The 8,489-nt window shown below is 42.9% G+C and overlaps 2 pseudogenes; one reads left to right on the top strand and one right to left on the bottom strand.

Moving 5' to 3' along the window:
- Positions 1-2,399: 2,399 nt before the first annotated feature.
- Positions 2,400-4,974, bottom strand: LOC101780879 (annotated as a pseudogene).
- A 1,170-nt stretch (positions 4,975-6,144) lies between these two features.
- On the top strand, positions 6,145-7,625 carry LOC101781285 (annotated as a pseudogene).
- The last annotated feature ends 864 nt before the right edge of the window (positions 7,626-8,489 follow it).

Consider the following 8,489-nt stretch of genomic DNA (forward strand, 5'->3'; position numbering starts at 1 on the left):
AGTCCTCATCCTCCACGTGTCAGGTGCTGGTTGACTCTAGATGGCGGTGGGAGAAGATTCCCCAGAGATACCTCCCAGGAACCGCCCAATACCACCTATGAGAGGATGACGAGACCCCCTCTCTACACACACCACACTTGAAACCTCTCTCTCTCTCTAGTTACACTTGTAATCCTTAGGCTAGTGGAGCTAGGCTGGAGCTGAATCTCTTGTAGTGCTAAGCTAGTCTTCGGGTCAGTTGGAGACATAATCTCCGGCTCTGGATATGGCTTTGTACTTGACTTGTCGGTATTCTATCTATAAAGAGTGTGGTTGTTATGCTATTTTGGTAGTATGTTATACCATGTCTTGTGTTTTATCAAGTTATACTTATATGCTTAGGCTGAATCTACGTTACCACATTGGTTCATTGTACCTTCAGGCTTGCTCTAGTTCTATGCCTATCGATCATCATGGTCGGGGTTCTGAAGGGGCTAGAGTTGTGATCACGTATACGAGCGTGGTGTTCGGATGCATTGGGATCCATCGAATATGACTGTACCCCACGATCTGTCATGGTAGGGTGGTGACAGCCCTGTCTGTCCCTTGTAGTCCCCCACGTTCGGGTATGGTGTAGGAGTTTTGAAAGATATCTTGCCTTGGAAACCAGGGCTGTGTATTCTTCCCGTAATGTTGTATGGTTAGAGTTAGTCTAATCATGAGCTTGTATGACCTTCGCTAGTATAGATAGATGCCACTAGGACCTCTCGTATGCCTTGCTCCTGCTAACCTTAGGCTTATTCGTTTATTCTTTATTCATGAGATTGGCTTGTGTGTTTGTCACATTACTCTCATATCTATACTATGGCTTACCCCATTATGAACTTTGGTCTGTTATTTAAGCATATCGTCCTAAATATGTATCTGATAAATCCTTTTACACCAACACCATACTTTGGGAAAATATAAATAACGATACCCAGAATACTCCCCGGGTGAGATACTACAACGATATATCCATGCACTTGCGGATTTATTTGTAACGTTAAGAAATATCAACATTCCCCCTCCAGGGTGAAAATAACAAGTATATCCAAAAACTTGTTTTATTTCAGAAACCTTACAAACGGTGCAACACTTTGCATAAAATAGTCGTTCCGCAAATAAACCCTAGGACTCCCCATAAGTTACTACATTGACATATTTGCTGAGTATTTCTGGCAAAATATACTACATTACATATAAGTTACCCTGCATTGCATTAAGTTACTACATTAACATATTTTGAGTATTTCTGGCAAATGTACTCAAATTTGCTTGTTTTGCCAGATTTACTATAGGAGCTCTGTGCAACATTTTTTATTGCTGCTTGTTTATTCCTAAAAGGTGAGTTAACACTGCTTTAATACCCTCTATTTCTACTGTCCCTACTTTCTTGAAAGTATGATAATTGTGGATATATATTTAAAATGGCACGAATTTATACATCAAACTATGAGATATGTGTGCTTAGTCAGCTTTGTAATTGAAAATTAACTTACCTATATATTTACACACAGGGGTGGATCTCGCGTTGAGGCGGGTGGGGCTCAAGCCCCCCTACCACCTCTCAGACAGTGAAGCCCCCTTTACCCCCTGCATGATTTTTGAGGAAGAATAAGAGAAGGGAAAGAACAAAAATAAAGAGCAAGAAGAAGGAGTCCTTCCTCAATTTATGAGCTGCATCCGTTACTATTTACACATGTGGCACTAGGAAGAATTCAAGAGTTTAGTTAATGTGGTGGAAGATAAAGACATTGGCCTTTACTATTATGTGTTTCTGTTGGAGGCTTTAGTTGTAACACGTTTTGCACCGTAAACCTACACGTTACAACCTATTACTATTATTAAAATTTGATCTCTAGCAGTAATTTTCTATAACTTGAAACATCCTTTGTAACACGTTTTAGATCTGGCAAATAAGAATTATGTAGCAAAATAAACTCTACGTTAACAGAGTAATCTTTTGATAGTATTTAATGTCAATCGCGCCAGCTCAGTGGCATATTTTCAAAACCGGTAAATCTTTCGGTGTCCCGGAACCATTCTCCCCTCAACGTATATAAAAAAAATCATTTGTAACAATATATACTACCTATTTTTTGAAGGACGACATTCTAGCTCTTTTGTAACCACATCACGACACATAGCTATAGGCTTGGTATATTCTTTTAGTAAGATTGTTTCATTACACCGATTTATTTGGCATACAGCATACGACAACGACCATACTAATCGCATCGAGAGTTTATTTCAGCCTGTTCTCTGCACGTAACTCATAGCCTTGAACGTCCATATGCAGGCCAGAACGAGAACGAGGCAATACAATACCGTACACGAGGTAAGAGTCGTTACAGGTGCAGGAGGAGCACGAAAGCAAGCTACATCACCGGGTAGAATGGTATGGAGGCTAAGCCGGACATGCCTTCGACGGCCTCGACGCGCCTCGCCAAGCGAACGAACCCTTCCTCGCCCCACTTGTCCCCCCACAAGTTCTTAACGATCCGGTACTTGCGGCCGCCGCTGCTTGTCTCGTCGGCGCCGTACCCGACCAACGCGACGACGACGTGGTTCATCGGGTTGTCAGGCGTCGCCGCATGGGCCATCGAACATGCCGCTCTTGTAGTGCAGGCTCATGGGGATGGCGTTCACGATGACGGCCACTGGCTGCTGCGCCACGGCGGCCTCGAGCGCCTCCTCGCTGTTGGGATCAACCACCTCGAAGCCGCGGATCTTGGCCACGTGGTTGAGCGTCTTGACGTCGCACCTGCAGGTACCCTGCGTGCTGTCGTAGGGGTACTCGGACTCGTGGCGAGGCCGCCGTTGGATGCCACCTAGTTCATGGCCACCGCTGGGAAGCCGCCATCGGCCATCGCAGCCGTCGTCCGGAGGGGTCTGGTCGCACTCGATGATCTCCTGCTCCGAGAGAGACACCAGCTCGCCCGTCGTGATCTGGTGCAGGCTCTCGATCGTCGCTACCATCGCGAACACCCAGCAGGCGCCTGCATGCGATCCAGAGTGTCATCACAAGCTAGTAAAGGTAGTAGAGCTAGGAACATGCTGTTCACGTGTCACATTTGTTTTGGTTGTTGGCCGGTGTTACTGCACCCACGGTCCTCCAGTTGACGCTCTCGGGGACGTCATCGGCCGTGTAGTTCCGGTAGCGGCGGCCACCCTCGCTGACCGGGCCAGCGCGCAAGGCGAAGAACTCCTCGCTGTTTTCCAGATTTCTCGTTGATGATCAAGAAAAGATTACATCGGTTTGGGTCTAGCGATAAATGGAACTGCGCAAAATTGGTTGCTTTTTGTAGAACACATGCCATGGATATCAGGAGAGGAGAGGAGAGGAGAGGAGAAATGTGAATTTATTTTATGAATTATTATATCTCTACCTGGCTATAATCCGAACTTTGTCTATGAACTTTGTCTATGTGTAACTCCAAACTACGAGTGAGTAATCAAACGAAATAAATTTGATAAGTTCTACGTATCTGATAAGTTCTACGTATCTATTATCTTCAATCGTCTAAGAAAGGAGTCAACTTTATTGCGCTCATACGATACCCACGGTCATCAAGGGACATGAGCATTTTATTTTTTATTTTACTTTATTGAGCTCCTAAAATAACAAGTTTTTATAAAATATATGATTTTTAATGCATTTAGCTCCTAATAAATACATGAAGGGGGATACGCTCTTGGATCCCTAGTTTCTAAATACAATGTGTCTTCCAAAAAGGCGTGACCTCTAATGGGGACAATACAAGGACGTGTAGGTGCAGGCGCATATGGTATCTACTCCTAAGTCAGATCAAGACAGCTGCACAAGGAAAAACTCGATGTCCTTGTGGTGCAGTGTTGCTTCACTACTGTCAAGTCTTGCATTGCTGCACATGTTTAGTGTTGTGCCTTTATCATCGTCACACTCTCTGTTTCTAAATTAGAGTTAAGTTTAGCTTTATATTAAGTGAAACTCTCTTAGTTTGGCTAAGTTACTATAAAATTACTAACATCTATAACATCCAATTAATTTTGTTAAATAAATTGAAATATGATAGTACATTTATTTGTGCAAAATATGCTAAATATTAATGTTCAAAGTGTTAATATATTTTCTATAAACTTTCCAACTATTAGTTCTATATTAAATTCACTATGTAATATGTTTTGACAGTATATATTTATTTTACTATTATAGGTGCTAAAATTTTTTCTATAACTTGATTAAAGTCAAACTTTTGATAAATGTAAGTGAACCATTATTTAGAACAGAGTAATTATATAGAATTTGGAACGAGGAAGTCCTAACAAGCGGATAAAACTTTGAGATCTGAAAGAGAGGCCGAGACACGCGCCATTCAAGTTAAGCATTTGCAGTGCACACGAAAGAAATGAGGAAGCAGCGTAACAGAAAATCCGAAATGAATGGAATATGCCTACTTGGTCCTACTTCAGTTGAGTCCTTTGTGATTGACAAATAGTTCCCAAACCTGCTTATTTTATTTGCTCCCGTATGTTTCATGAAGAACCTTTGCCAACGTACCAAGTATAGGCAAGTATGCTATTACTCTCTCAACATGGTTTTTCCCTTGCTCAGTACACACAATTCATCAACATCAGTACAGCCGTACAACACCATTATCTCATATCAAGTGCAGAAGAAGAAAAACACTGCTTCATCTCTTGTCAAAAGAAGGATCAAATAAGGAACGACCGTGAATGAACTTGGCTTAGATGGTTCAAGTCCTAGGCTCGTGTTTTTCTATATTTATTCTAAGAATTAATGGCATTATTTGTATAGGGTAGCTAGTCTCCATCAATATCTACCAACCTAGCTAGTCTCCTACAAACGTCCCATATAGGTTTATAGGGTAGGATGGCTTACCTTAGTATGTGTTTCAGTTGATACGTGGCGAGGCACCTGGCAATCTCTCCCGACTCTCCATACAGCCACATGTGTGTTTCAGTTGATACGTGGCGAGGCACCTGGCAATCTCTCCCGACTCTCCATACAGCCACACTCACATGGTTGAGATAATAGCGCGATGAAGGATACACTTTCTAACAAGATGCCAAGGAAGAGCTCCTTATCCTCGTTGCTGCAACTTATTTTACATGTACTCCTATTATTACTTCACCGTGTGGTACTATATAGAATATTTTTAAAACAATAATCAAACAAATTTCTAGCTTAAAAACGCTTTTATTGAAAAATATAGATTTTCAAATTATTTATGGACTAAAGAATCCATTGTAAAGTATTATCTGCCACAGTTCTTATTTGATCAGTGTTAACATTTCAATTTTGATCTATAGGGGCGTAGATAGGTTAACTCCAATAATCAGAACCATGAGAGAGATAACATCTCTATCTCATATGGTCATTTTTTTGAACCGCAGGAGATACTCTTGACGGGTTTTATTTAGAGCGTGGAGGAGAAGATGATACGATTCGTTGCTCCAAAAACCGCGAGATGCATCTTAAAGGAATCTTAATTCCAGCTACTATTTGAGATAAAGAGCTTATACGCTAAAATCAAAGTATTTTTCCTCGTGGTAGAGAGAGATCTTTTAGCTAAAACCAGGGTGGAACAATTAGCACATTTGGTAGCTAAATTAGCTTCGAGAATTGTAAGAGATAGATCGAGATGTGCGCCATTGAGGTTAAGACCTTGCTATGCACACGGAGAAATTAAAAGAGGAAGAAGCATGGCAGATGATAAACTGAATGAAGGAAATATACCTCGAACTATGTACTGACTCGGTGCTACTTCAGCTGAGTATTTGGTAATTGACAAATAGTTTCCCATGCTCCCCTAATTTCATTTATTTGCTTCCGTGAAGAACCTAGCCCAAGTACCAAAGTATAGGCAAGTATGCTATGGTTTTTCCCTTGCTCAGTACACACCTAGTCATATCAGCATCAGTACTATAGCCGTGCATCACCATGCATAATGCATTATAGCAGATCAAGTGCAGAAGAGGAAAACCACTGTTACATCTGCTGACGATGATTCTTCAACCATCGCCGTACCGTGCCACCGGTATATAAACGCGGCCCCACTACTAGCTAGCTCACAAGGCAGCAAGGCCAGTGATACTAGTTATCACATCCACCACACGACCATGGCTACTGCCTCAGCTTCGCTAGCTATCGCCCTCCTGTTCGCCAGCCTCCTAGCAGGCACAGTGTTCGGTGATGATGCCATACCTCTGCCCATATCCTTGTTGGAGCGGTTCCATGCCTGGCAGGCTGAATACAACCGCACCTATGCGACTCCAGAGGAATTCCAGCACCGCTTCAAGGTCTACTGCGATAAAATATTGACTAAATTATTGATAAAAGATTGTACAGTTTGAATCTTGATGTGTGCTTAAAAAAATGGAGAGAGTATCTATATCAATCACAAATGCTGCTTTCAATTCTAGTACATCAATGCATGTGTTTGCCTAGAAAATTATGACTGATATCATAGCACGCCAATTTGTGAACCACAAGCGTACAGATCATCAGTTGTAGCTCTTCCCTCAGAATATTCCCCCAAAGTTTATCAATCCGTGGAACTTATAGCACAAGGCATTTTTCAACTAGCATTGTTAGTATTAACTTTGTGTTTATAAGAGATTCAGATCCAATCTACTAGGCATAAATAGACAGATAATAGATAGAGCAAACGTAACTAGTATGCCTAGCCCCTTCCTAGGCCCGTTGACCTTCGTTTTTGTTTTGTTTGACGCTCGTTCAGTGCTTTATCAAGAAATATGGTTTTAGGCCCAATTTCGTGAAAAAACACGACATCCTTCAAAATACGTTGCATATGTGAAAATGATCGATTTATTAGGTGTAATCAATAGTATAGATATTAAATATATGTCATCATTGAAAATAAACATGAGCAAAAGTGTGTCAATAGGGAGTGTCAACAATGCCACCATGCATGTACATGCTTCATGTCTGACAAGACCTAGCCATGCATGTTTGATTCTATACATCCTTGCATGCAGGCTCTTGCTGGACGTTTGCCGCGGTGGCCTCCATCGAAGGTGTTCACAAGATAAAGACAGGACGTCTCGTGTTGCTGTCGGAGCAGGAGATTGTGGACTGCGACCGTGGGGGGAACGACCACGGCTGCCATGGCGGTTACCCTAGCTCCGCCATGGCGTGGATCACACGCAACGGCGGCCTGACCACCGAGTCGGACTACCCGTACGTGGGAAGGCAGGGACAGTGCAGGCGCGACAAGCTTGGTCACCACGCGGCCACGATCCGTGGCGTCTGGGCGGTGCAGCGCAACAATGAGGCCATGCTGGAGCGTGCCGTGGCGGGGCAGCCGGTCGCCGTGTCCATCAATGCGATCCGGGCCTTCCAGTTCTACAAGCGCGGGGTGTTCTCCGGCCCCTGCAATACCTCCCTGAACCACGCCGTCACGGTTGTCGGGTATGGCGCTGACACCCGCGGCCGCAAGTACTGGATCGTCAAGAACTCGTGAGGGCAGACGTGGGGCGAGAATGGCTACGTGCGACTGGAGAGGCGCGTCAGCTCTAGGGAGGGCATGTGCGGCATTGCCATGGAGCCGTACTACCCGGTGATGTGAGTTTCATCTATCCCGTGCTTTCGTTTGCCTTAAAACAGCATCACTGTGATGAGGCAAGAGGTTAGTTTGTCAGTTCCGTCTCGGAACGGCCAGAACGTTTTATTTCATCATTGAGAAAAGGTTATGCAAAGTCTTTGCATTCCATTCCTCTCAAACTTCATCTTTCCTTTCCGCTACAGCAGCTGTGATTTTTCCCAACAGCTATATAAGTTTCCGACAGTTATATAAGTTTCCTCCTGCATTTGACATGAAGCCCATGAAGAGGCTTCCATCCAAAGCTTGCGAGAGAAGGGACATTCAGTTATGCGCTGTTTCGCTTATGTATGCCACTCATTAGGAGTACATTCATGCATGCTACATATTTAATAATTTATTTTGCTTACGTACATTTGCCACATAGCGTAAGCCTCCAATCATAAAGCCTAGAACCTCATTAATATAACCTAGAGCATGAATTAGTGCACTCTTTAGTGCTTCACAAGGACGGTCACATACACTACCATAAATCTCGAACAATGCAAACGACGTCAACTGAAATGGCCTATAGAAATGGCCTATAGAAAATAAGATGTGCTTGGAGCTTCAAATCTCTGGTGCGTACTGGGTTTCCATTGGCGTAACTATAATTCAACCCATCCAATACTTGAGCCAGAATTGCATGAAAGCTCATTGCTGCAAAGGTTTGACCAAAGACATTCTAAAAGAAAAGAATAACGTGATGAAATTTGAAAGATGTAACATAATTAAAGATAAAAGAATGATTAGATAAGTTCCATACAATGTCATGTTGATTCAGCTGATAAAGCCTCTCAATAGTCCTAGTCAATTTGCTTTCTCCCTCCTCGAGCGCCATTATTCGAAAATATGAAAAGTCTG

Source organism: Setaria italica, chromosome VII (assembly GCF_000263155.2).
Source record: "Setaria italica strain Yugu1 chromosome VII, Setaria_italica_v2.0, whole genome shotgun sequence".
In the NCBI taxonomy this organism is placed as follows: Eukaryota; Viridiplantae; Streptophyta; class Magnoliopsida; order Poales; family Poaceae; genus Setaria; species Setaria italica.